The following is a 27461-nucleotide window of genomic DNA, read 5'->3' on the forward strand; positions in this document are numbered from 1 at the left end:
GTCAGATATACAGAGAGGAGGAGAGACAGAGAGGAAGATCTTCCGTCCGATGATTCATTCTCCAAGTGACTGCAACGGCAACGGCCGGCGCTGTGCTGATCCAAAGCCAGGAGCCAGGAACCTTTTCCAGGTCTCCCATGTGGGTGCTGGGTCCCAAGGCTTTGGGCTGTCCTTGACTGCATTCGCAGGCCGCAAGCAGGGAGCCGGATGGGAAGCAGGGCCGCCGGGACCAGAACTGGTGCCCATATAGGATCCTGGCATGTTCAAGGCGAGGACTTTAACCACTACGCTATGGCACCGGGCCCTGGATATTCTTATTATTTGTAGTTTCTTGGTGAGATCCTGATTGTCAGAGGATTAAAGCTCTAGGGAACATAGCAAAGGGCAGGAGTTTTCAATTAGTTCCCAGAAAGCTATAACTGATCACCACAAAATGAGTAGCTTAGAACAACAGAAATTGATTATTTATAAGTTCTGAGGCCAGAAATCTGAAATTGAAAGTTTCTAGCTGAGAATTCTTCTTTGCTTCTAGCATCAGGCATTATTTGGCTTGTCACTATGTAACTGTTGATTTGAGTTGGATTCTTCTGTGTCTCAATTTTGAATTCACCTTAATAATCCAGCCAGACTCATCTCAAGATATTAATTATATCTTCAACGAGTTCTTTTCCTAATAATGTCATGTTTGCAACCTTCTAGAGAATATTTTTTGTAAGGCCCATCATTCAACCCACTGCAGAATTTGGCACTAGTGTTCTGATGACTGAATCTGTACTCCATTCTGCTGTACCAGGTCCTGGGAAGTGCCATTGAGACAGCCCATTTGCTGATTTACGTAAGACTGGCTTCCTGGCTCAGTGTGCAGTCTCCATCGCCTTATATCACAGAAGTGTTGAGACTGAACTCAAGATGAGATCTGTGTAACAGGAGCAGGGGAAACAAAATTTTCCTTACCTTTATGGTGTTTGTCTAGGCCTGAGACTTAAATAGACATAAGACATAATAAGGAACATAGCCCAAGAATGTAGTTTACATAAGTTGTCATGACACAACAACCCTACTAAGGAAATAAAAACCCACAGATGCAGTTAGGAATCAACACATATATGCTGAATTGGATAAGGAGTAGTACGCGGTAGAAGTATGGCAGAGTGTAGGGTCTTGGGTTAACAGAGTTCATTGGATAGAGAAATCGCTAAAGAAGATAAAGTTAGCATAATAACATCTGCACATGAGATATTCTCTACTTTCCATCCTTGATGTTAAGAATATTACTTCCCCTCTAATACAAGTAGAGTTGTAGCTGTTGCTTTAGGTAAAAAAGAAAAGTTGAGTACACTATTCTTGCATGTTTTAAATACCTTCCCATATGCCAAAGTGGCATTGTTTAAGGTAGCATGTTTTATCACCACTCACTGGATAGAAAGACAGTTAAGTGTCATTGGTGGTATACTGTATTTTTGTAAAGTATCTGGAGGAGTGGGAATTTGGTGAAATTTGAAGGTTCTGATTAGGAAACGTGTATCCCATATTCAAGTGCTTGGATTTGAGTCCTGACTTCTGGTTATGACTCCTGCACCCTGCTAATCATACCCTGAGTAGTAGGTGTTGGCTCGAATACTTAAGTCCTTGCCCACAAAATGGGCAACCTGGATTGAGTTCTGGGCTTCTGACTTTGGGTCTGGCCATTGTGGGCATTTGGGGAATAAAACCATTTCTATCTCTCTGCCTTTGAGGTAAATTTAAAAAGTAGCTGTAGCTGTTGTTTAGCCTTAGAGCAGCTCTGATGAAGTCACTTCAGATAATTAATAACTGAAGACATAAAATAAAACCCTCTCTACATATTCATAGTTCTACTCAATCATTGAGTTTTTAAGCCAAATTCAACCCTCAGTTATGCTAATACATTTTTTATTGATTTTGGATTCTGGGGATGGATTCTGAGCTTGGAATGAAAATAATACAAACAGCACATTCTGGGGCTTAGTAGATAGAGCAAGTATAATTGTGAATATATCCAGTTTTCCTTTCATTCCAATTTGTTGCTACCATAGGGGAAAAAAAAAGTTGTGAAAGTGATGAATGAAGAGCCATACCTTTCTGTACAAACTCACTGAATCACTGGCATTTTTATAACCAAATTTTAGAGAAGAAGGCATTTTCTTCTTTATTTTCACCCACTGTAGAACACGTATAACATGGAGGTCATGCAATCTTAGTATTTTTAATGTGAATAACAGTTCCAACTTGTTTGTGTTAATTGCATGCATTTATAACCCACACAGATTCATGCTCTTTGTGTTGTATATGCTACCATTTTCACTGCTGTCAAAACAAAACTTTTTAAAAATAACCCATGGGTTTTAACCAGAAAAGTCAAGATAAGTTAAATTTTTTTTTAAGTAAAACCTATTTTGCTGTTTAGATAAGCAAGAAAATGGAGTTATCATTAACTTTTGCCCTTTGGTAGGAAGATAGGACAGAGTTTGTAGTGTTTAACTTTTTTTTTAATTAATAAAATTTTTAAAGGATTTAAAAAAGGAGAGAAAATAAGTCCCAGTGAGGCAGTACATAGTTTCATTGATTTCGTTATACTTTATACTGAAGCTTGAGGCCTTTGTCCTAATGATTTCTTTGAAAGGAAACATTCTGAGGAAGTATTTCCTCTGCTTGGCAATTTTTTCCCTCATCTCTTAGCTGGCTGGCTGTGTCTAATGACACTTGGGGGCCTAGCTTAATTTTATCTTTTCCACTGTAGGAAACCTCTCCTGACTCATAAGATTGGGTTGATTTCTTTATTGTAAATTCCCTTCATATCTTTTTGTAAAGGTTTATTTTGTTTTATTTTATTTTATTTTATTGGGAAGATAGATTTCCAGAGAAGGAAAGATCTTTCATCTGCTGGGTCACTCCTGAAATGGCCTCATTGGCCAGAGCTGAGCCTATCAAAACCAGTAGCCAGGAACTTCTTCTGGGTCTCCTGCGTAGGTGTATAGGATCCCAAGGACTTGGGCCATTCTCCGTTGTTTTCCCAGGTCAGAAGCTGGGAGCTGGATGGGAAGTGGAGCAGCTGGAATATAAACGGGGGCCCACAAGGGATCCTAGCACTTGTGAGACCCTAGCACGATTGAGCCATCACACTAGCCTGTACCCCTCCACCCCGTTACTACCTTGTATTGTGTGTTTTGCAGCCTTCATGAGGTGATTTTCCATTGCTTGTTAATGCTCTTCCTTTATCCTCTACTGTAAACTCTGCAAGGGCAGGGGCTGTGTCTGCTTTTTGCCTTCCACCACTAATACCTTGCTCAGTGTCTGGCTCACAGTAGCTGCTTACGAAACATTTCTTGACTAAGTAGTCATAGACTGAAAATGTCTCTTAAAGGTATACAGGAACAAAAAAAAATCAACTGTATTTGTGTTCAGATGTGGGGACAGCAAGCTAACAGCTGTGAAATTCTTTTCTTTGTATGCGTATGTTTGAATACCACTGCATCAAACTACTGAAGTAGAAAGAATAGCAGACATCCTGTTGTAAAGGGACCGTGTGTTTGACCCACTTCTTTTCTAGTAGTGTCATCACGATTGTATCTCATGGCTGTGGGTTCTTGGGAGGATGACAGGTGGAACAAGTAGCCTTAGCACACAGCCTTCATCTGTCATCCAGAACAGCTTGCATACTCTTATTATCTGAACGAAACATGGAGAGAGGGATATTTTTCTATCAGGGTAATTGAAAGTAACCATATCAGAATATGAGAGGAAAAGCGACTTCCTTTATGAAGAGCAACTGCTTGAGTCTTAGATCTGCTGGTATTGTGTCTCATCTTGAAGTGCAAGGACTCCAAAAGTGTTTCCTGTCATCAAAAGGCCCATGATTAAACCAGTACATTCTTTAAGATAAAATGTTGTGGTGCACGTTCCCGCTCTCAGCTGCCTGGTGAGATGGCTTTCTTCCCAAGCACATCTGCTGGGACTCTGGGCACGGACTTTGTGTGTTCTTTATCCAGGAAAGAAAACTATTTTAGTATTTCAGATCAATCTAGTGTAATAGAAAAGTGAAAATGTGCTATGGAAAAATCATTACCTAGAAACATCCTAATGTTCCTGAGTTTTGGAACAGAAGAAATAAATAACCATTGGCTGTGCTTGTTTGTATTTTCAAACTTGGCCCCATAAAGCGGAACAACAAATAATACTCTATCAGTGATACTTTTCTTGCTAACTGGGTTGATTCTATAAATAGAAGCTTAACTTTATAGAAATGTTTTTATAAAGGGACCTTTTTACATAAACCTGGTGAAAATGCTAATGTGGTGACAGAAATCAAGGTACAATTCAGCAGTCATTCAAGTCATGACTTTGTTATATTTTGAGATAGCGTTAAAATCACTTAGTCGAATAAAACTCTGAAGTGCTGTAACTGCCAGGTTGCTTTATCTAATTTATGAAACAGAGGCAAAGGAATCAACGGTAACTCTCCAGTTTCCATGATTAGATTAACTATTACTGAAACCACAGAAAGTATATAACCCTTTACTTTATGTTCAGTCGAATTTGGTTATTAAGCTTTGATGGAACTTTCATTTAACCAAATGCTTTGTTCACCACAATAAGCATGTTATATCTTTTGTGTTCAGAATTCGACATGACCGTTTCAGTACGCGCCTCCTACAAAGTTGCAGGTTCTACTCATTTGTGTTGTGTCAGACATTTTTGTTCAGTCTGGTTAGTCTTGTTTTTTTCTTTCTGACTTTCAGAAACACATTTCCCCCCTTTGTAAGTCCTTTACTTTTTCAAGAATATACTTTTTCAAGAATTTACTTTTTCAAGGCATTAGCAAACATGAAGCTACTTCTCAGCAATTCCACAAAAAATGGATTTTTCAAAATTAAATAAGCATCTGGTGGTCTGAAAATGTTTCATACCTGATATTTAAGAGATATTTTGACTATTGCCAAAAGGAATCCATTTCTTCGTGCTGTCTCCCTGGTGGATGCCGTCATATGCCACTGTGTTATGCAGAGCACGTGCTCTGAAGAAAGGCCGGCTTAGACTTACAGCTGACTCTGCCACGTGCCTTGTGGCCTTGCGCCTTACCTCTTAGGGAGGCCAGTTAACTGTATCTGGCCTGAATTATTTGTGGAAAAGGGTTCATAGCAGCACTTATCTTGTAGTGTAATCATGAGGGAATGTACATGAAGTCCTCAGACGTGATGATTAAAATTAATGTGTGAGTCTATCCACACTGTACATACGTGTTGGTCTGTGTGTAACCTTATTGATTCAGAATTAGATTTTGGTACCAGAAGTTGTTGTCACTCCTTCAGTATTTTAGATTTAGAGTGACAGCTTTAAGACCAGTTACCATGAAGGTGGCTGTTTCAATTACTACGACTGGAATTCACAAATCAGATCTATATGCTGAGCTTTCAAAATGGTACTCTGTTTCAGTTGGTTTCAGTTCCTGAGAGCAGCGCTGAGGTGTGCTTGAGATTCACAAACTGGAGACATGTGGCCATTCCAATATGAAGGATCCCTGCCAACCAACCGTTAGCTTTTCACTGATTTTGTTTCCCATGTCTCTTAAGCTCCTCTCTGTCTGCCTTGCTGTCTTTGCATTTTTCATCTTTCTCTTAGTGCTCTGCATCTGTGCTTTGGGGGATGGTGGAGATGAGTTTGCATAAATCCATACTAGTCATCCAGCATCCTTTAGCCCAGTAGGCCAGAGAAGAGCAGTAGGGAGTCTGCCTCTGAGATCTGCTCTCTGACACTGGTATCTAGCAAATTTACATGGGCTTATGTGGATGAGATTTTTCTTTTCATCAGTATCATCTTCTGTTAGCTTGAATAATGAGTCACAGAAGAACGAAAATTTCTTTAACTGGGAAGGTCTTGCAAGAATAAGTGTTAGGCCCATGGTGATAGTATAATGCAAAATAAGATAGCCTTTTTAAGACAGCATCCTATTTGCAATGTCCCTCAGTTGAGTCAGAGACTGGGGACTTACTGAGATTCACCATCTGGCAAAATATGGAAGGCCAGTCTTGTGCCAACTGAAAAAGCTTCATCAGTTCCAGCTCTTGAATACTTTGTACATTATTGGATGCTTTGCAAAATGTTTATCACTTTTTAATTAGAAGGGACTAAGGGATTCTAGCATTCCAAAGAAAGTGTCAGCATCCCAAAGACAAACGAAAAAGTCAGCCAGTGGGGTTTTAAGGATGTTACGTCTTTGACTTTGAGCTGCACGGGAAAGAAGGCCAGTTTCTTTTAAGACCTTCACTGGAGGATAGAGGGGTCAGGCCTTTGAATGCACATGCCAGGAGAACAACTCAGTTCTACTTGTTGGCCTACCGTGTAAACTGTGGCCTGTCATGTTCATTAAAATGAAAATTTGTTGAATGGAATTTGCCCGACTGGCAGAATGGTTTAAATGTCAGATGTTGTTAGGCCTGGATATAAATATTATGTTTCTATTGTTAATTAATTGCAGTGCCTCAGTACCAGTGATCCAAAATCCAATTTAGTCTGCAATAGGCTTGTGGATAAGGGCCAGAGATAATGAATGCAGAGAGAAAAATGTATTCAGAGTTTCCATTGTGTCTGTCAATGTCCTCTCAGAAAAATAGCAAATTTTGGTATGTCACTATAATTCAAAGGGTGCAAAACAGGACAGAATTAAGACTCATTGTTTTTTGAAAACTCTCAAATGTTACTTACTGTCGGTTCTATGCTATAGTTAGTCAAAACATCAAAATTCTGGAAAGATGCTGCCCTATTTCCTTTCCTTGATTTTTACCCTTGAGTCTGCTATTTGTGGTTCATTTCAGAGTTGTGCAACTGAGAAACCTGGCCCCGTACTCCTCTGTTTTTACAGAGTTCATTTTTGTCTCTTCCTTTTGCCGTCAAATCCTTCCATTCTTTTTCTTTTCATCTTTTGTTTTGGTCCCCGGGCTCAGCAGCCTGTCTGTCAAGTCTGCCACTGTTTGTTAAGATCATTTTGCTTCCAAACTGGGCTGGAGTCTGAATATCACTCAGAATAATGTTGTTAGAACTGTCTGCATTAGAAAGGGAAGCAGAAATCAAGCTCCTGGCACCTGGACCTTGAAATTGACTGTTGTTGGAAAGCCATGAGTCTGCAGGCATGGTGACCACCATCCTCAACCAGTATTTTGTTGAATACTTATTTTGAGTGTGGCGTCTTATCCCAACATCTCCCTGAGTTCCAAAGTCAAGTGGGTGTGCCAGATCTAGAAGGACTAATTAAGACTTTGGAAGGCAGGACTAATGTGATCCAGTAGTCAGGGACCTGCATTTAATTTCTGGTATCCTGGTCTTTGCCAATCTTATTCTGCCCCTGTGATTATGCCAGCCAAGAAGCAGAGAAGGAAAGATGAACTTTGGTCTGCTCTGAGTTTCCCTGTCCAGCAGCGTCTGTCACATTAAAAATGAGAGGGAAAGAGGCCAGAGAATCTTCCAGATGGAGAGTTCAGAGGAGGGCACAAGCAGACTCCCTCTCTACAGTGACATGGCAGGGCCATCCAAGAACTGGGCCAGGAGCCAGGAGGCGCACAGGCTGCTGCCTGACCCTGCAGTGGGTAGGGGGCCTGGCAGAAACCGTCATCCCTGACATGGCTGGAGAGCAGACTCAAACTGGGCGCACACAGGGGCACATGCTGAAGGCAGACAGTTTTTCCCCAGGGCTGTTTGCAGGTTGGGTCCTTTATTGTTAACTCCTCTTAAGGGAGCTTTCTGCAAGTCACATGAGGGAAGAATTGGTGTGCTCAAACCTCAGTGTTTCTATTTCCTTTTAAAAGAGGCAGCCCATGCATAGAAGGTGACCTTAGTGAGCTGCAGGCAGCAGTAACAGTGGTGGCTTTGCATCCCTGCATAAACCTGCATGTGGACAGCAGTTACAGGCAGCGGGATTTCCGTGAGGCCACAGTGCACAGTCACTCTTCGTGCCTCATGGTAGCTCAGCTTTGTAACTGGTTTGAGCAATCATTGAGAAGTATCCAGTGTGAATGCTCCAGGAATAGGAGTTGGCCCGGATGAAAATGCTGTTTCAGAATCAGGCTGTCAGTGGCCTGAGTAATAATGGGAAGGCAAATTCAAAATATCTGATTTGTCTTAGAAATGGATCTTTTTACCTTTGTATCTGTATAACCTCAGTTTTACCCCAGGATAACCCTCTCTTCCTGAAAATTAGGTTACTGGAGTTTGGGGCTGGCCTGTGCTGTTGGGAGGACGGCTGTTTGACTTAAAATGTCATCCCATTCTGCAAAAACATACTGGGGCCATGTTAGGGCATCCCTGTGTAAATGTCACCTTGTCAGAGTGTCTCCCCCTGGGATTGGGCTAACCGTGGTGGTTTCCAGTTCTGTTGGATTCCCCATTGTCAGGGCACCAACATAGGCAGGGTCATATTCCCTGAGATTTCATGGAGTTTGATTTGTCTGTAATTCCATAACTTTTCAGATGCTAATTATTGGCTGATTGGTATTCTGCTCCTCAGATGTCACCTAATGGTTTTCTAGGGCTCAGGATATTTGGCAGCTTTGTTCTTCTGTCGCCTGGCAAATGTGATATTATTAAATAGGTGTGGCAAGCGTGATGTGTGTGTGTGTGTGTGTGTGCATGTGAACATGTGTGACTATGTGTTTGCATGTGTTAGCCAAAAGAAGAAACACTTTTCATTCATTTATTTATTTTAAAGATTTATTTATTTTCATTGCAAAGTCAGATATACAAAGAGGAGGAGAGTCAGAGAGGAAGATCTTCCGTCTGTTGATTCACTCCCCAAGCAGTTCTAATGGCCAGGAGCTTCATCTGCGTCTCTCACATGGGTACAGGTTTCCAAGGCTTTGAACTGTGCTTGACTACTTTCCCAAGTCACAGGCAGGGAACTGGATGGGAAGTGAGGTTGCCAGAATTAGAACTGGTGCCCATGTGGGATCACATCGCATGTGAGGCGAGAGCTTTAGCTGCTAGGGTATCGCACTGGGCCCAACACTTTTATTTGTTATTTTTTCCAAGGTTTTATTGCAAAGTCAGATATATATAGAGAGGAGGAAAGACAGAGAGGAAGCTCTTCTGTTCGTTGATTCACTCACCAAGTGGCCGCAATAGCTGGAGCTACACCAGTCCGAAGCCAGGAGCCCATAGCCTCTTCCAAGTCTCCCATGTGGGTGCAGGGTCCCAAGGTTTTGGGCTGTCCTTGACTGCTTCCCCAGGCCACAGGCAGGGAGCTGGATAGGAAGTGGGGCCACTGAGATTAGAACTGGTGCCCGTATGGGATCCTGGTATGTTCAAGGTGAGAACTTCAGTTGCTAGGCTACTGTACCGGGCCCTATTTTAATGAAAGTCTGTTGTGCAAATTAAGTAAATGGAAATAAAGAAGAATATCAAAATTAGCTTTAGAATTTCAAGTGGCCGGAGTAGTAGTGTAGCAACCTAGTCTTCCACCTGCAGTGCCAGTATTCCCTTTGGGCACTGATTCATGTCCTGTCTGCTCTACTTCTGATAGAGCCCCTGGCTTATGACCTGGGAAAGCAATATAGAATTGCCCAAGTCCTTAGACCCCTGCACCCACATAGGAAAGCCAAAGGAAGCTCCAGGTTCCTGACTTTGAATTGTCTCAGCTCCGTGGCCATTTGGGGAGTGAATCAGCAGATGAAAGATCTTTCAGTCTCTTTCTGTCTTTCCTTCTCTCTATAAATCTGCCTTTCAAATAATAAATAAATATTTAAAAAAGTTTTTAATCAGTTTTGAGTTATAATAGTAATGAAAACGTGTTACATATATTTAAAACTATGCATATTTTAAAAAATAGTTATTTGGAAGAATGACAGAGAGGAAAAGAGAGAGATAGAAAAGGAGGTTACATGGGCTTGGCAGCGTGGCCTAGTGGCTGAGGTCCTTGCCTTGATCCCATATGGCCACTGGTTCTAATCCTGGTAGCTCCACTTCCTCTCTATCTCTCTTCCTCTCAGTATATCTGACTTTGTAATAAAAATAAAATAAATCTTTAAAAAAAAAAAAAGAAAAAAGAAAAGGAGGTTACCTTTGATTTATTGCACAAATGGTCACAATGACTAGATCTGGCCCAGGCACAAGCCAGGAGCTTCTACCTTCATCTGGGATTCTAATGTAGGATACAGGTTCCCAAGCACATGGACAATTATCTGTTTTTCCTAGGCACAATAGCAAGGAGATGCAGCTGTAATGAAGCAGCTGGAACTTCAACTGGCATTTTGTTAAGGAATGCCAGTATCACACAGTGGCTTAAGCCACACAGTACTGGCCCGTTCGCAAGTTTTATTGAGTGTGTAGTATATGCCTGATGCCTTCTAAGAGGATGTAGGGTGCATATAGAGTAAGATAGAGGTGGTCTGTGTTACTAGGTTGAACTCATGGAAAGATTTCCACATATATTTTGACAATATCTATCAGTTCAGTGATAGAACTAAGAATTATTATGGTAATACTCTCCCTCCCCAGTTCTAAATATATGTTTCATAAATTCTAAAAATATTATATTCTGTAAAAATGCATACAAGGCTATTGAAATAAAACTTCCAGGAATTTATCTAAGAATGTCAGGGTTTGTGGGGAGTTGTTGCTGCTCTTTCTTGTGAGATTTTAATTCAGGATGAAGATTCTCCGATAATTTTGTTTTATGAATATGCATTTATCATTAGGCAGTTTAACCAGCACGTTTTTCACAGGCACATAAAAGATTTTAAAAAGAGGCTGAAGAATCTCCTCCTAGTAGAAAATTGGCTATCATTTGAAAGAGTGTTGCAAAAGCTTGTAACAGTTCACTGAATGTAGCAGAAAAATGAAAATGAAAGTGAATTTTAAGAAATTTATTCATTGTCTTCATATATGTGTGTATATATATATATATATATATATATATATATATATAAATTACATTGCATTATGTGACACAGTTTTCATAGGCTCTGGGGATCCCCCAACCCCTCCCCAATCCCTCCCCCCATGGTGGATACCTCCACCTTGTTGCTGTATTACATTTCCAATTCAGTCAAGATTCTTTCATTGCAAGAGTATACCAAGCATAGAGTCCAGCATCTTATTGTCCAGGTAAATTCAGCAGTTTCTTGGGGAGACCATCTCTCGTCTGAAGGCAGAAATGGCCGAATATCATCCCGATTAGTTTAAAGCCACACATAACATCATGACAATTTACAACATTATGGAATTAATTGACATGGTATTGAGTAACCAATATGTTAAAAAAAAATGCAAGTTCTTAACCACATCCTGTGACTACTTCATTGACATTTCAATTTTAGTTTATACACAGAACCAGCTTCTATACACCTTAAAATGGCTGTAGGGTACTATTCAGCTGTCTCATGTCTATTTTTATTTTAGTGTTTAGCAGTTTATAGTGTTGAAGCATAATTTTGCTGTGCTTGGCAGATTTTAGCTTGGCTTATAACTGTAACAAGGCAAATGTCAACAATTGAGGTGCAGAACAGTTTTAGGAGGAGTGTGCAGAGAAGTCTTCAATACCTTAGTGAGGAATAATTAATATTTGTGTCCTACCTAGTAAGGTATGTGTGAGTCCATGCTGACCTTTTCCTGTCTGATTCTAAGCTTTGCTTATTGTTCTCTGCCTATCTATTCTAATGTGTGTGTGTGTGTGTGTGTGTGTGTGTGTGTTTGTGTGTGTGTGTGTGTGTTTTGGGGGGAGGGCTCTGGAGCAAACCTGATGGTCATTGCAAGAGAGGGTGGGGATCCAAAGTTGGAACTACGTAAGGACCAGAGAAAGCTCCTCTCCCTAGTCCCGAAGGAAGTTTACTGTTCTGTTTCTGCGGACCACTCAGGGTTCCTGGCTGTCGTTCCGATGACCTTGGATCCTACAAGGAAGGATTTGGGCTTCTTCCATCTGTGTGGTAGATCCAAAAGGGGGTGGATGACCTTAGAATTCTCAGCCTCCGAAGGCACTCCAGTTCGCTGTGGTCTCTTTGGCAGTTGGGATGTAGTCCTTGGTGCCCATACTGATGGTCCTTGCTGAGGATCCGTAAGTCTCCAGGGTTGGGATACAAGCCTCCTCCTGTCTGCCTGCTCCACTCTGGGGTCCCCCGCTGCTCTGTGTATATGCATTGTCTTCATTCTTGTCCCTTAATGCACAGACTCTTTGCTAGGTATGTAGATAATGGCAAAATATTCAAAGGTCAATTCCCAATCCTTTAGCGTGGGGTAGTTAAGTGAAACACTATAGAAAGCACTACTGGTGTCAGACTTCTCAGCTCTAGGCCTTGTTGCTGTACTAATGGGCACTGGGATAGATCCCAGAGATAGGATGCAGCTGGAAGAGCTGAATGACAACCAAAGTGTTGTCTATATTCGGGAGAGTCTTGTTTCAATTCTGATCAGTTTTTAACGAATTGGGTTGGATCATGGATCAAAAAAGACTGGAGTTTGTAAAGACTTTTTGAAAGGCTGTTTCTGAAAACACACCAAGATAAATCATTGTGTTACTGGCCTGTTCTGCTCTGCGTCCATGTTTATTTCTTTCAGGAGCAGCTGAAATACAAACCTATTTGAATTCATTTAGTCATGAATTTGGTAAAGTTAGGTGTAAGTAGAGTCAGGAAGTAGTATCACACACGGCAGCTGTGGGTCAAAGTTTGCATGACTGGTAGAAGTTTAGGTCCTTGGAATTTTGGATCAATGCAGATGTGAAGCAAGGGCTGCTTGGGAGGCTGTTGGTGAGCTTTAGAGATAGTCACGTTAGGCACTGAAACAAGAGTTTTTGACTCCTGACTGGCTTCTGCTTTAGATAAATGCACCATAGATGTACATAATTGCACACACACGCACAATTTCTGATATCAGTGATATACACAAAGACTGCAGGATCTGCTTGTATTCGTTTACTTCACAACTGTTATAGAATCTGGGGCTTAGAATGCATGGGTGAGGTGGATTTAATTTGAATAGTAAAGGTCATAAGGTTTGGAAGAGCTTTGATTATAATGACAATGAGAAAATACATAATGAGGAAGTAGTATTTCAAGACAATAGCACAAGGGCCTAACATAAGGCATGCTGTGAATAAAGGGAGACCAAAGCTCTGTTTAATCCCAGTGCCGCCACTTGCTTGCTTTTTGCTCTCTCAGCGACCTTCAGTCCTGGGACTTTACTTTCTTTGTCTCAGATGGATCTTCTTGTCACTTTGACACCTGACACACTTGTCACTTTGACACATATATGTATTTTCTGCGTATGTTTTTTCTATGTAAGTACTACACAATAGTGGTCATTTGGCTTGGCGGTTAAGATGCCATGGCTCCACACTAGAGTGCCTAGGTTCTGTTCTCTCTTCTGGTTCCTGACACCAACTTCCTGTTAATGCAGACTGTGAGAGTTAGTGGTTATGGTGCAGGTGACGAGGTCAGTACCAACCACTGGGACATCTAGATGGAAATCCTGGCTCCTTGAATTGGCCAGGATTGTTGTGAGTATTTGAGGTGTGAACCAGCAGAGGGGAGCGCACTCATTCTGTCTTTGTCTGTCTCTCACAAATGGGCAAATAAAAGGAAAAATTAAAAAAAGAAGTAGAAGAAGAAGGAGGAAATTTACACAGACAGTCCATTACTGTCCACTTACCGCTTTCTTTCTTCCCCTTCACAACCAAGTTATGTAGGATTATCCTTACCCATTGTTTTTGTCTAAGGATAGCCACTTATTTCTTAATCAGTTCCAAACTGAACTCTGCTTCTATCAATCCACAAAATATTGCTTAATGATCTTCATATTGGACATTTTAGTGTTCGCTTGACCTTTCTGTGACTGTTTTTTGCACTTTCCGGGCAATGAGTTATTCTGCTGGATGTGGGATGCTTTCTCCTCACCACAGTGTTGAACTTCCTAAATGTTCTGTGCTAGGCCCTTTTCTCCTCGACTGTGCAGTCACCTTTGTGTTCGCAACAGCAGCTACTTCCAACTCAGTTCTAGCTCTCCACTGCCATGCCTTCTCTCTGGACTCCAAACCCAGATTGACAACTGTGCTTAAGACACTCCGAATTCAATACATCCACAACCAAATCAGTGATGTTTGACTGCGCCTTTGGACCTCATGCGGTGGGATTCAGTCTACACTCAACTTAGAGAAACTGTCGTGAACATGGCAAGTTTCAGTCATTAAAGAAAATCTAATTTTATAATTTCTTTCCAGTATTATTGCATGATGGTAAGAGAATATTGTCTCTTTGATATTTGTTGTTTGATTTTTTAAATTGTTTTGCTTTTATTTGAAAGGTGGATTTACAGAGAGAGAAGGAAAGGCAAAGAGATCTCCCACCCTCTGTTTCACTTCCCAAGCGTCCACAATGGCAGGAGGTGGCCCGGTTCAAAACCGGAGGCCAGTAACATCTACTGGTTCTCCCACATAGGTTCCCAGGGCTCAAGCACATACACCTTCTTCCATTCCTTTTCCAGGCCACCAGCAGAGAGCTGGATGGACGTGGAGCAGTCAGGACTCGAACTGGCACCCACGTGGAATGCTGGTGCCTCAGGTGGAGGCTTAAGTTGCTACTCCAGGGTGCTGGCCTCTGGATATTTGTTGAAATTACCTTTGTGACTTAATATCTGGTAAAGATTTTTCATGTTCTGTGTGTGGCTTGTATAAAATGCAGAAATCCGGTACTTTTTGTACCCAAACATTTATTCAGCACCATGTGCTACTCTTACAGCGTGACTAACAATCCTTTAAGTGAAGGAGGAAAGATCTTTTTGTTTTCTGTCTCTGACTCAGAGTGGGGATTGTGGCTTTCCTGGCCAGTGGACTAGAATATGAATGGTGATACATGACTTCTGAGCCTAGATCATAAAAAATACAGCATGTACGTTGGAACCTGTGCCTTTGGGACAGAGCCACCATGTTGTGTGGAGACTCCAACCACATGGAGAGAGTGAATGGAGACATGCCAGCTTGTGGCTGCAGCTATAGTCCTGGCTGATCCTCAGCAACAACTGGCAGCTTTGTATGTGAGGGCAGAGCTTCAGAGGACTTCAGGCTGTAACTCTCAAGTGTTCTAGCTGAGGCCTTAGGCATTGTGTCCTGCAGGAATGCTCACCTGCTACACCCTGCCAGAACTCCTGAAATGTAGAAATCAGGAGAGTTAATACATTATTATTTTTATTTTGCCATGTTTGAGGTTCTTACGTTCTAAAAGAAAATTTACTTTAAAACTTATTTTCTCATTACTGCTGATTTCAGTTTTGTCCAGGGTTAATGATTTCCATCAGCATTGTCTTTTGATTCTTATTTGCTTGATGTGCAGTTTTCCAACGTTTTACTTTCAGACCTTCTTTCAGTTTTTGATGTGTTCTTTGAAAGTATCACATAGCCAGGTAAAAGAAAATGCATTTTGAAAAGTTTTAGCAACTGTGTTTACCTACTTTGGTTACTGATTTTTTTTTAAACTTTTTAAAGTTACTTTCTTTTGTGTTTTCCATTCATCATGCTTTTGTTTCTTTTTTCCTCACTTCTGCTGTAGACTTCTCTAAAGAATTTTCTCTTTCGCTACATATACCTTCCTCTGTTGGTCTGGAAATTTCCATCCTTTTGGTAAATTTTGTTGCATATTTTAATATTATGAAATAGGGTGTATATACAGAAAAGCTTTTGATAGTGTAACTGTGGTTTCAAGAAACTAAATAACTCGTCATCCAGAGACATCTCCTACCAGACTTAGAAATGGAACATTCTGTATTCCACAGCCAACCCCGAAGGTTCTTTCCTTGAGTTTCTTTATCAGTGTATATATACATATATATATATGTGTATAGTTATTTATTTGCCTCTTTAGATGCTGTGCAAATGGAACAACAGTATCTATAGCCTCCTGGAGCTTGCTGTTTTTGTTGTTTCACATTGCATTTTGAGAAGCATGAATGTGAACATTGATGAAAGTAACAATTTCACTGATTTTTTTCAAAATCATGTAATAATTTATGTGTAAGAATGTTAGAAGAATTATTGCTCTGCAGTGCGTACTCTGAATATTTTTTGTACAAATATTGCTGAGAGTATGTTTAAGGGTCTCTAGGTATTCTGGTACAGTAGAATAATGAAGTGTTAATTATCCTTAATAAGTTACTCAGTAACTTTAGTGCTTATCTGTAACAACATAATCATATTTCTGTGTGCCTTATAAGTGATTTGTTACCTGCCAGTTATTCCACATAAATCTGGTAAACTAGTCAGTTTCATTTTATTTGTAAACCCTAACAATTGATTGTAATTGCTGTATTTTTTTAAACCAAAGTTAAATATTCATTAATCAATAACCATTATTAGTTAGATTTACTGTTATGTTGGTATTTTCTCTATTCACCTTCCTGTTCCTAACTCCTTCATTCTGGGATCATTTTCTTTCTTTTTTTTAAGATTTATGTTTTTTTTTATTGCAAAGTGAGATATACAAAGAAGAAGATCTTCTGTCCAATGATTCACTCCTCAAACTTCTACAACGGTCAGAGCTGAGCCAGTCTGAAGTCAGGAGCCAGGAGCCTCCTCAGGGTCTCCCATGCGGGTACAAAGTCCCAGTGCTTTGGGTCATCCTTGGTGGTTTTCCCAGGTCACAAAGAGGGAGCTGGATGGGAAGTGGGGCCACTGGGATTAGAACCAACATCCGTATGGGATCCGGGCACATGCAAGAAGGCAAAGGCTTTAGCCACTAGGCTGTCGCATTGGACCCCATTTTCTTTTTATTCACATATATCTTTATATCATTCAGTATTATTCTCAGCAAAATTAAACTACTGTGAGCAGTGAACAGTCTTCCCCCTCCTCAAAAAATGTCTATTTTTCTGTCCTTCTTGAATGATGGGTTTAGCATGAGTATAGAATTTTAGCTGAACTTTTTCCCTATTAGAGCTTTGAACATGTTATTCCGTAGTAATGGAATAAGTGTCTTGCTGTCATGCTTTATTTTCTCTGATGACTTATTCTTTTAGAAATTTTTCTCCCCTCTGGTTGAAAGATTTTCTGTCTCTGATGTTCTGCATTCTCATTCAGATATATCTAAATGTCTGTTTGCTTTTGTATTTACTTGTAGAAGTCTTGGTGTGCTTTTTCAATGGCACTAATGCCTCTCATTCCAGAAAATTTACATCTATTATCTTTTCATGTTGCTCTTTTTTCTTTCCTCTGAGCTATGTATATTTGAATATATACACATTTTCTTGAGCATTTCTAAGTGTTTGATGTAGAAAAGGATTCACCTGAATTTCCATATTATCAGACTCTAAATTTCTCAGATATCAGAAAGCAGTATTACACATTTTCCCCTAATTTTCCCCAAATGATGCTTCTTATAACATATTGCAATCCATGTACATAGGTACTCCTGGTACCTATTCTATTTCTGATGGTATCCTGTGGGCAGGCTTTAGATTACATCATAGCCCATTAGTTTGGCCTGGTTTTTGTTTGCCATGCATCAATGATTATAAGGTTTTTGGTGTAATCAGGGAGTGTGACAGGAAATAACCTCAGAAGAGCCACAGCAATTGCCTAGGATGTGGAAGGAAATAAAAGAACCACAGGGAAACTGTGGAGTAGTTGGTTATTCCCAACTACTATGCCTTTAGGAGACGTTAAGAACTAGCCAGAAATGAGAAAAAGAGGCACATTCCTATTACTTTCAACTGTAGAGCCGCCATCTGAGTAATGTGGGAGCACTCTAGAATCAATTCCTTTAATCCGCGTGTTATTACTGTTGTTTACCGACTATAATTTTACAGCTCTCTCCTTTTGACTTGTGTGTGGTGAGTACATCCATGTTTTGATCACAGTGAGCTGAAGTGAAGTCAGAATTTTATTTGAAATGTGCAGTTGCAGTTTTCTGTGTTTTGTGGATCTCTTCAGAGAAGATTACGCTGCACCACGAGAAATGGTGACTGTACCTGTAAGCCTGCACATACATTAAGTTCTAGCATGGAACTAAGTGGTGAGACTCTGATTGGACGGACTGATCATGAACCACGTAACATTGGAATAGCCTCCACCAAATAAAACTTTTTTCAAGCAAGTAGAAATAGAGCATTTAAGAAGGATGGCAAAAAAAAAAAAAAAAAAGAGAAAGAATAAGAAAATAAATTCCTCTTGTGTGCTGTGCTGTTGTTTTATTTTGTCTTTCATCTTTATAGCTGTTCCCATTCTGTTGAGGACTTCAGACCCCAAAGGATCTACTTATAGATTAGATCAGATGGGTGTGATTCAATTGATAGCACCACATTCTGTGGCATATGTAAATTCTATGTAGAGAGGGAGAGAGAGAAAGCATGTCTTCTGCTAGCAGACAACTCAGTCTTTTGTTTTTATCTTTTGTAGCTTTGAAGCTCAGCAAAGAAGGGAAATCCATGGAGAGTAGTCTGTAAAGGTAAGTGTATTTATTACATGGCCTTGACAAACATTGCCTTTACAACATTGATTTTTCTTTTATTCAGAGATTTAAACACTTGGATTAAAGATATAGCTGACAGTACAGCTTCCTTAACCACCTGCTTGTCCTCCCTCATAGGCAAAAGTGCTGAGCAATAGTTAGCAGAGAGCAAGAGGAAATAAAATGATGTGCTGAGGGTAGCCAAATGCAATTGTGTGCTTGCTGACTTTTGCTTTTTTCCCGGCAGTTAAGACATTCCAATGGAACTAAGTTTACTAAGATTAATGCTACATGGAAAAAGAATGCACTTGTACCGCTTCTGGTCAATAGTTAAATAAAACCACCTGACCAAATAAAGCATTTAAAATAAAATGCAGAGTGGCATTTCAATTGGGCTGGGTGAAATTTATCACAGAAGTCAGTTGTGCAGTTGTGTGGCAAAGTAAGTTTTGTAGAAGGGAGAAAGTTGACCCTATTGGTGTAACTAATTTCATTCTACCTAGTCACTCTGGACCCTAAGTGAGTTACAGGAAATGAACTTCCAAGCTGGAAGCAATCGAAAAAGTGCCCACTCAGTCTCCTGCAAAACATTAAAATGGAGTTGGTTTTTACATGTAAAAATGTAATTGTTTCCTCTTTGCTAGGTATATTTATAAGCACACCTCTGTATTGCATTATTCTTTGATTCATTGTTTAATTTCTGTTCTGCATGAAGTATTTTAATTTAGAGAATTCATTCTGGGGAATTATAAGGCTGCACTTTCATCAAGAGTCTTTGGTGGCCAGGGTGATATATGCCATAATTTTACATTTGTTTTCATCATCAATTATGTTTTTGACAATTTTAAGGTTTTTTCCTTGTTGTTTTTATTATAGTAATCATAACTGTGACCACTTTAGTTAAACTTGAAAAGCCATTTTGATTTACCTTATACTTTAAGTTATTCCTAACTTTATGACAGATCTACATATCAAGTGTTAAGGTATATTTTGAGGGTAAAGCAAATTTTCACAAGGAAATTAGACCAAAACCCCATTGAGTAACTAAAACACAAGCTGTTAAAACTCCATTTTGAGGACCTGCTTTGGGAAAGCTATATTCTATTGTGTGAAAGCCAGCTTGCTTAAAATTTTGCTGTAGTGGTTGGATATTAGTGTAGAAAATCACACTTTAAGAAATAGATAATTCATATTTCCAACCATATAACTTACATGTCTCTGGGATGTTGAGCCACATCTTAAAAAAGGGGAGGGGTACCTGGGCCTGGCACAATAGCCTAGTGACTGGATCCTTGCCTTATATCTGCCAGTATCCCAAATGGCACCAGTTCATGTCCCAGCTGCTCCGCTTCCCATCCAGCTCCCTGCTTGTGGTTTGGAAAAGCAGTGGAGGATGATCCAAAACCTTGGGACCTTGTACCTGTGCAGGAGACCTGGAGGAAGCTCCTGGCTCCTGGCTTTGGATTGGCTCAGCTGTGGCTATTGTAGCCACTTGGGGAGTGAACCAGTGGATGGAAGATCTTTCTCTTTGTCTCTTTTCTCTGTAAACCAACCTTTCCAATGAAAATAAATAAATCTTTAAAAATATGCATAAAGGGGTACCTGGTAGCTTTTAAAGGTAAATGATCATATTGGAGTTGATGATGCAAATACCTTGAGAACTTTACAATCTAAGGATACAGATTTGGTGCTTACATCTGTCTTAGTGTTTTAACCCTGGTGCAGTCCATTTTGTCTCCTTTGAGGGACAGTCCTTTGTTGAATTGGTACCCTGGAATCAGGTATGTGTGTAGTCCTATTTTGGTTCTTAATAGCTGTTAGGCTATGGATAAGTTATTAACTTCCTCTGGATCTTAGTTTCCTTATCTGTGCAATGGGGTAATAATATAGTGTGTTTTATAACAGTTTTGTGGAGACAAAATGAATTATTATGTGTCAAGGGTTTAGAACAAATCCTTGCCCGTGATGAATGCTCAACCAATGTTGACTGTTGCTGTTTTTGTTAATATTATTACTGTTATCACCATCATCAACAACATTAGCATTTGTGTGTATTTATCATCTATTTTTCAAAATCTGCTCTTTTTTTTTTCCCTTGAGCTTGGTGCCTTAGGATTTTTTTTAAATTTTTTTTTTATTCATTGATTACATTGTATTATGTGATACAGTTTCATTGGAACAGGGAAAAGTTAAGTTTGATGTTGTATGGCAAGTGAGACTTTTTGAAGTGAAAATTTTTGTAGGCACCTGGAAAAATGTCTTTGTGTATGGTCATGTGCTGATTAGTATAGTCTTAAGGAATTAGAGTCTTAAATAATTAGCAGTCAATGGTGGTTACATTCTTTAGGAATTTGAAAGCCTACTTTTTTTTTTTTGTCTTGTATCATCCTTTCCTAACTGCACCTTTATTTCCAAGAGAGGTAATTAGTCATATGGAACTATAACCAGGGCCTACATTCAACCCATTTTAGGTGTAAGACTGCAACCTAGGTTAAGTGTATGATCCTTCTATAGATTCTGAATCTGTAGCCAAGGGATTCTCCCTTGTCCTGGGTGGGAGTCCTGGTCTGATAGTGCTACTGTAGCAGTCCTTGTTCCCTATCCTCTGTGTTATCTATCTACTGATGTTCTCCATTGCTTACATTATAGGTTACCTTGGGCTCCTTGAGCCTCTTTCTTCTAACAATGCTTCCCAGTTTTGCCAACTGGTTTGTGTGTCCTGTCATTACACAGGTATCATTATCATCATCATGGCTGTGGTTATGATCATCATCACCATTATTACCATTACCACCATCAGCGGTAGCACTTGCCTGTCTTGCTGGCTGTCTCTGTGTCTGAGTAGAATTCCTAGTGTCTCTCAGACCAGCTGCTGTATTGCTTTTAGGAAATGTCATACTAGCCCAGTGGTTAGTTAATGGTAGATCTGGCCATTGTTAAAGTTTGACAAGTGCTTTGGTAGATACTGTGCTCTGTAGTGTTTTCAGTGACTTTTTCCTGTGTGGCTGGGTGTCAGTTTATCTGCTTCAAAAGCAATGAGAGTATGGTCGCTTCTTAACCTTAACCTTCAAAGGACTCATTGTTTTCTCCTTTAGAGCTCCCTAAAATTACATATGGAGCACTGTTGTATAATAGTATGAAAGAAATGTTGCTCTCTTTGTTCTGTTTGATTTCCATCCTCTCCCCATGCTTGTGGCATTTTTTTTTGTTTATCAGACAGGAAAGAAGCTGTAAAATTTGGCCTGGGGTTTTCTCATCCCTAGGTGTGAAATTATTTCAGAACTATAATAATAATACTTTGCATTTCTATAGTGCTTTTATTTGAAGATCTAAAAGTGTTCCCTTGGTGTTAATAGAGCTTCCCAGCCAGCACCCTCTGAAAGTAGGTAAGTATTATTAGAGAATATTTCCTCCAAGAATATTGTCACTTTTCATCCCATGTGAGACTTGAAAATGCTCCATTTTATTTGGGAATGTCAGCACTTAAAGTGCCATGCAAATTGGGTACTTTTTTCCCTGCTAATTCAAGCTTTATTAATTCTTAGCACATTGAGAAAAACACATTTTCGTAAGTGGGTGTGGCATTATTAAGAGGAAAAATAAAAGTAATCTGCTATCACCATTTGAATGTTTTAAAAATATTTAATAATGGTCATTAACTATGGAACAGTCTGTTTTATAGTTTTCACTTTTTTATTTAGTAGGACTTGGAGTCATAAATGATTGAATACGAAATGGAACCTGGCCAGGTAGTAACAGTGTGCTTTGAGAGCTATGATGCCAATTAAAAAAAATTGAGTTTATATTCTTACATAAAGGATTAAATTTGAAAAATTGTTTTGAGTGTTTCGTGCGTGGTTAACATCATGCATTCGTACATGCATGCTTGGTTAAATCCACAACCCACCCCACCCCGCAAATGTTGGGAAATTCTCCAAGTGTTTCATGTTCTTGTTGAATTAGGGTTATTAATGTAAAAGTGCTGCTGCAGGTCTGCCATAGAACAGACTATTACAGAAACGGTCCTCCAAACTTTGGTACACATTGGTCGTCCTAAGGGGTTTCTCTCTATATATTATCATGTGATCTTGCTCTGTGTAAAGAAGGCTGCAGCCTACACTGTGGCTTCAAAGCTCCAGAATTCATTTTCCCAGCATACCCTCACCATCTCCATCAAAAACCCACGTTACCAAAAGCTTTGGCCCTGTTCTTAGTGCCAGTTAAAGTGAGGATAAGGTTTGAGAATAGAGAAAAGAGAAAGTTTATTCTGTCAACAGTTGAAGGGGGTGGCATTCTGCCGAGTCTCAAGAACTTATGCCCTGCTCAATGAAAGTGTTTTCACTTTCTTTTTTAAGAGAAGATTATAAAGAAGGAGTCAAGAATAAGAAGAATAAAGAATCGGGGGGAGCTGCCTGTTGGTCTCAGGCCGGCTGATAAGGGGCTTGTTTTCTTGTTACATTTTCAGTTCCTGTTTGGTTAGCAGTGCCACCTTATTTTCAGGTAATGTTTTTGATGGCCAAGCAGGCTTTTGTCAGCCTGGGGGATACACGCATGTGGTAGTTACTTTCTGCTCCATTGGAATTCTCCTAAGTTAAGTAAGTCCCTTGAGGCAGTGCTGGCTGCCATCTCATTGTCCGATGGAGAGGAATGAGTCTTCGGACGAGTCTAAGTATTTTGTAGGACTGGCCATACCACTCCATCAGTGCAATAAGGTGAATGAGGCTCAGAGACTAGTGCGTGATGCTATCTAGCATCTACTTTAAGGAACTGTTTGGGGGAATCACTTTCACCCTGTCCCTACCCCTGACATTCTTTCACAAGCAGGATGCCGACCTTCACGACTTTAAAAGAAGAAAGCCTCCAGGTTTTTTTTTTAAATCATATTTTTTCAAAACATTCTTATTGATCTGTTTATTTTATTTGAAAGACAAAGAGATTAAAGAAAAAAGCGTTATCCCATCTGTTGGTTCACTCCCCACAGGCACAAACCAGGAACTGAATCTAGGTTTCCCAGATAGGTGACTGAGATCCAAGTACTTGAGCTACTCCCTGCTGCCTTTCAAGGTATGTGTTAGCAGGAAGCTGGAAGTGGAACTGGAATGGAACCCAGGCACTTCAGGATGCAAAGTTGGTATCCTCAGCGGCCTCTTATTCCCTAGGCCAAATGCCTGGCCCAAAAGTCCAATTCTTGCTCAATATTAGCTGTCCACCTACATGTGATCAGAGGAATCAGAATAGTTTGGAGCAGCACACAGCAGCCTACATTGGTCATTATCTTTATTCTTTCTGCCTGTGTTAAACCCTTCAATAAATCTAGGCTTTTGGAAAAACAGTTCCTTAAAGGAGGCTGGATTTGAGGGTATATAGGATTGCGTTCTAGTATGTTCTGCTCATATTTACTCATGCCTCTGGAACAAAGAGAAAGCGTTTTGCTGAAGCTCCTGAGAAGGGAAAAAGTATCCTCAGGAAGGATAGAAAAGGTATAATTGGATGCTTTTAAATTATGTTGCCCGCAGTTCGACTCTGAGACATGGTGATACCTCCTCTTTCATGTGGTGCTTTATGACTGTCACGAGAGTGTCAGATGATCACATCCCTTTTCTGGCATCTCGTTTCATTTTGGGAAGAAGACACTTAAGATCCATGATCGAGGATTTAGGGCAATGTGGACAGATATTTGAATCTTTGCACTGGGTTTTCTCCTTTTTGCTAGGACAAGGCCACATAAGTTTGCTGCTAATTTATGTGAAGATAGATTTATTACTGAAGATGTTTTTGGCTGCAAAAAACAACAGATCCACTCATAGTGATTTAAAGAACAAGACAATTAGAAGAAAAAAGTTTCCCTACCCTCTCTGTCTGCCTGCTGAGCCCCATTTATGTTGTGATTGATGGGAAGGCATTACAGAATCCTGGCTCTGAGTGGGATTCAACTGAAATCAACTTTTCCCTAGTGCCAAGCAACTGGTGACCCACTAGGGTACCTTTGATACTTGTCACTGTGCAGCAGGAAGAGGATTTTGGGCACTAGGCTGTTGTCTGATTGCTAAGCACTGTAAATTATTTTATGAATTGTTCTATCAGCTTACATTTGAAAATCCACAAAGTAAAACCCATCAGATTAAGAAACATACCTCAAGTTATAAGACCTCATGGAGCAGGAGTGTTGTAGCTCCAAATTTTATTGATTCAGTGGCTCAGCAAATGCCATTAAAATTCCTATTTCCTGCTCTTTTACTTTGCCACTCTCTGTGCATTGACTTTATTTTTAGCCTGACTGCTTCCATTGACCTAACATAGCTATTTCATTTTTGGGAGCTACTTGCAGACATGACAACATTGGTTGGCAAAGGATAATGTATTCTTGTGTGACACTGCATAAAAGCAAAGATCCATTGTTGCAACATGCAGCAGGCTTCCCTGGGATCCTGTCTAGCCAATTCCATGTACTCCTTCCTAGATTAAGGAAAAAATAAAATATCTGGTCAACTCATGAAGTAAATGGACTTCTTACAGTTGCAGGTGGCTGAGATATACCTGGCAGAGAGGTGGAGATGGACGCTTTAATTGCTTATTCATGACTAGCTACCCTGTGGGCTCAAGGCCTATAAACCTGCCTTTATTTTAAACGGGATATGTCCTATAACTGGGATAACCTAACTTTCCTTGGACATACAGATTTGAGGAGAAAGGGTGCCCCAATAAAGTTGGGGCTTGTATTAGAATTCTCTGGAGAATTAGAATCAGTAGGTTATTTATATGTTTGTTTATTGTGAGGTTATTGGCTTATCTGATCTTGGTCGCTGAGAAGTTCCCGTGATCTACCCTCTGCAAGTTAGACCCAACTGCTCCACTTCCCATCCAGCTCCTTGCTTGTGGCCTGGGAAAGCAGTGAAAGATGACCCTAGGCCTTGGGACCCTGCATCCACTTGGGAGATCTGGAGGAGGCTCCTAGCTGCCGGCTTCAAATCAGTTTAGCTCTGGCTATTTTGGCCACTTGGGGAGTAGAAGATGTTTCTGTCTCCCCTTCTCTCTGTAAACGTGCCTTTCCAAGAAAAATAAATAAATCTTTAAAAAAAATTCCCTGTTATGTGCCATGAATATGCTTGTGTGAGTGACAAAAAGTTTAACTCCTCCTGATGATTTATACTCCAGAAAGGGAGGCATCATAACTGGTAAGTCAGAAATGCAAAAATATGGTTGAAAGTTGTGTTAAGATCTATATAGGAATGTTCAGGAATTAAGCAGAGCAGGCCTTTTCATTGAGAGGTGTCAAGGAAGTATTTTCTGAAACAGTGATGCTGATGTTGTGATCTGAAGAATGGCAACAAGAGAGAATTAGTCTGTAATGAATGAGGTAAGAGTGTACAGAGTTTTAAACGTTACAACTGTATGTTATGGGTGATTTGCTTTTAGGACATAAGAAAAGCGACAAAACTATAAAAGATGGAAGGAACCTTGACTGATTTAAGGTCAGGTTGCATGGTTAGCCTCTGGAGGCATAGGACAGGACGTGATAGATTCTCAAGAACTAATGAGAGTGGGACAAATGAATGAATCTGCTCTATCAGTCTGCTCTATCAGTGTCTGCTCTATCAATCTCTTAGTGTTTCCTCTACAACCTGGCCTCTCTGTATATCTGGTCCAATGTGGCCATCCCTGCAGATCCTTCCAACCAACTCAGGTGGATGGAGACTAAAATATTTACCCTCCTTTTTCTTATGCCTTGGGGAGAGCCTGAATGACGTGATGCAAATCATGTACCCACCTTTGTTGGAGTATGTTGTGGCTCAGGGCACAGGGTCCACCTGCCTGGCTGCCTGCTTAGTTCTGCTTAATCCTACCTGGCAGAATTGTAACACTCCTCAGAAAGGTAGAATATAGGGTGGGCAGATGGATTAACACCCCTGTTAAATATCACTTTTCAGATCTTTTAGAACTTCAATAGTAATACCTACACGTTCCTAATGATATGAATAATTTAGTTACCACCTAGATTATTTAGTCTGATACCAATAAGGTTTTACAGGGAAAGGCATATAGCAGGTTCTCAAGCAGTAGTGATGATGATAATAAGGTTGAATTTGAGACATGATGTTATTTTTTGCTTAACATTGCTAGTTATATTGTTTTAGTGAAAGTGCTTCTTTGTTTTTCAAATTAACTTTTTGTAAATAGCAGTCTGTATTTTAAAATCATTTTATAGCTATATTAATTATATTACAAAAGTAGCATTTTAGAATATTTGGAAACCAGATCAGTCAAGGGGAAAACAAACAAACAAATAAATTGCTCCTAACCTACTGCCTGTAGATGATTCCAAGGGTTTCAGGGTAATCTTTTTTTTCAGTTAGTTCTCTCTGTGGATAAGGGTTGTTAAGTAAATGGTACATATTGCTTTTACCACATAACACAATAGTGTGAATATTAATAATTCTGCATCATTAAGGATTGCACTGTGTTCTTTCTATGGACACAGTGTGCAGCAGTGGATGTGAGGATTTGGCAGGTCTCTTCTGCTGCTGAATTGCATCCCTTGCCTGGGATAGGATTGGAAGGCTGACCATGAAGTCCATGCCTGCCTGACTTTCACAAGAGCAGGCTGATTGTGGAAGTTGGTTAGAAATTAAGTTTGTATGATAATGATCACTCTCCTCCCCTTGGCCACTACTTGCCCGAGGATAATTGGAATGAAGCTCATTTGCTGTTTTGCAAAGGGCATGGCTCAGCTTGAATGTTCCTGTAAAGGAAATAATCAGCATCCCCCTCAGGGTTCTGGGAAGCTGTGTGGCCCTGCAGGTTGGGGTGGCCCCTGCAGTTTGTGCTTGCTTCTTATGATAAAGCAAATGCAAGGATGCCCAATTGCTTTGCTCCGGCTTAACCCTACTCCAGAATGAATCCATCAACCTGACAAAAGGAAAGCTTATGAACATATGCTACACAAAACTCAGAAAGCATCCTGCTTACTTAATCCTTTTCCTCTTTCAGGGATTGAAAAAGTCTGGTTGTACTTGAACTAAGAATTGAGGG

General features: G+C 40.1%; 1 long non-coding RNA gene across 1 annotated transcript in view; it reads left to right on the forward strand.

Annotated features, from left to right (window-relative positions):
* Positions 1-27461, forward strand: part of LOC131482873 (uncharacterized) — a 363322-nt gene that overhangs the window by 25361 nt on the left and 310500 nt on the right. The window contains exon 2 of the long non-coding RNA XR_009247364.1: positions 18380-18428. This is a non-coding gene — a long non-coding RNA (uncharacterized LOC131482873). The remainder of the gene's footprint in view (positions 1-18379; positions 18429-27461) is intronic.

Source organism: Ochotona princeps, chromosome 21, assembly GCF_030435755.1.
Source record: "Ochotona princeps isolate mOchPri1 chromosome 21, mOchPri1.hap1, whole genome shotgun sequence".
In the NCBI taxonomy this organism is placed as follows: domain Eukaryota; kingdom Metazoa; phylum Chordata; class Mammalia; order Lagomorpha; family Ochotonidae; genus Ochotona; species Ochotona princeps.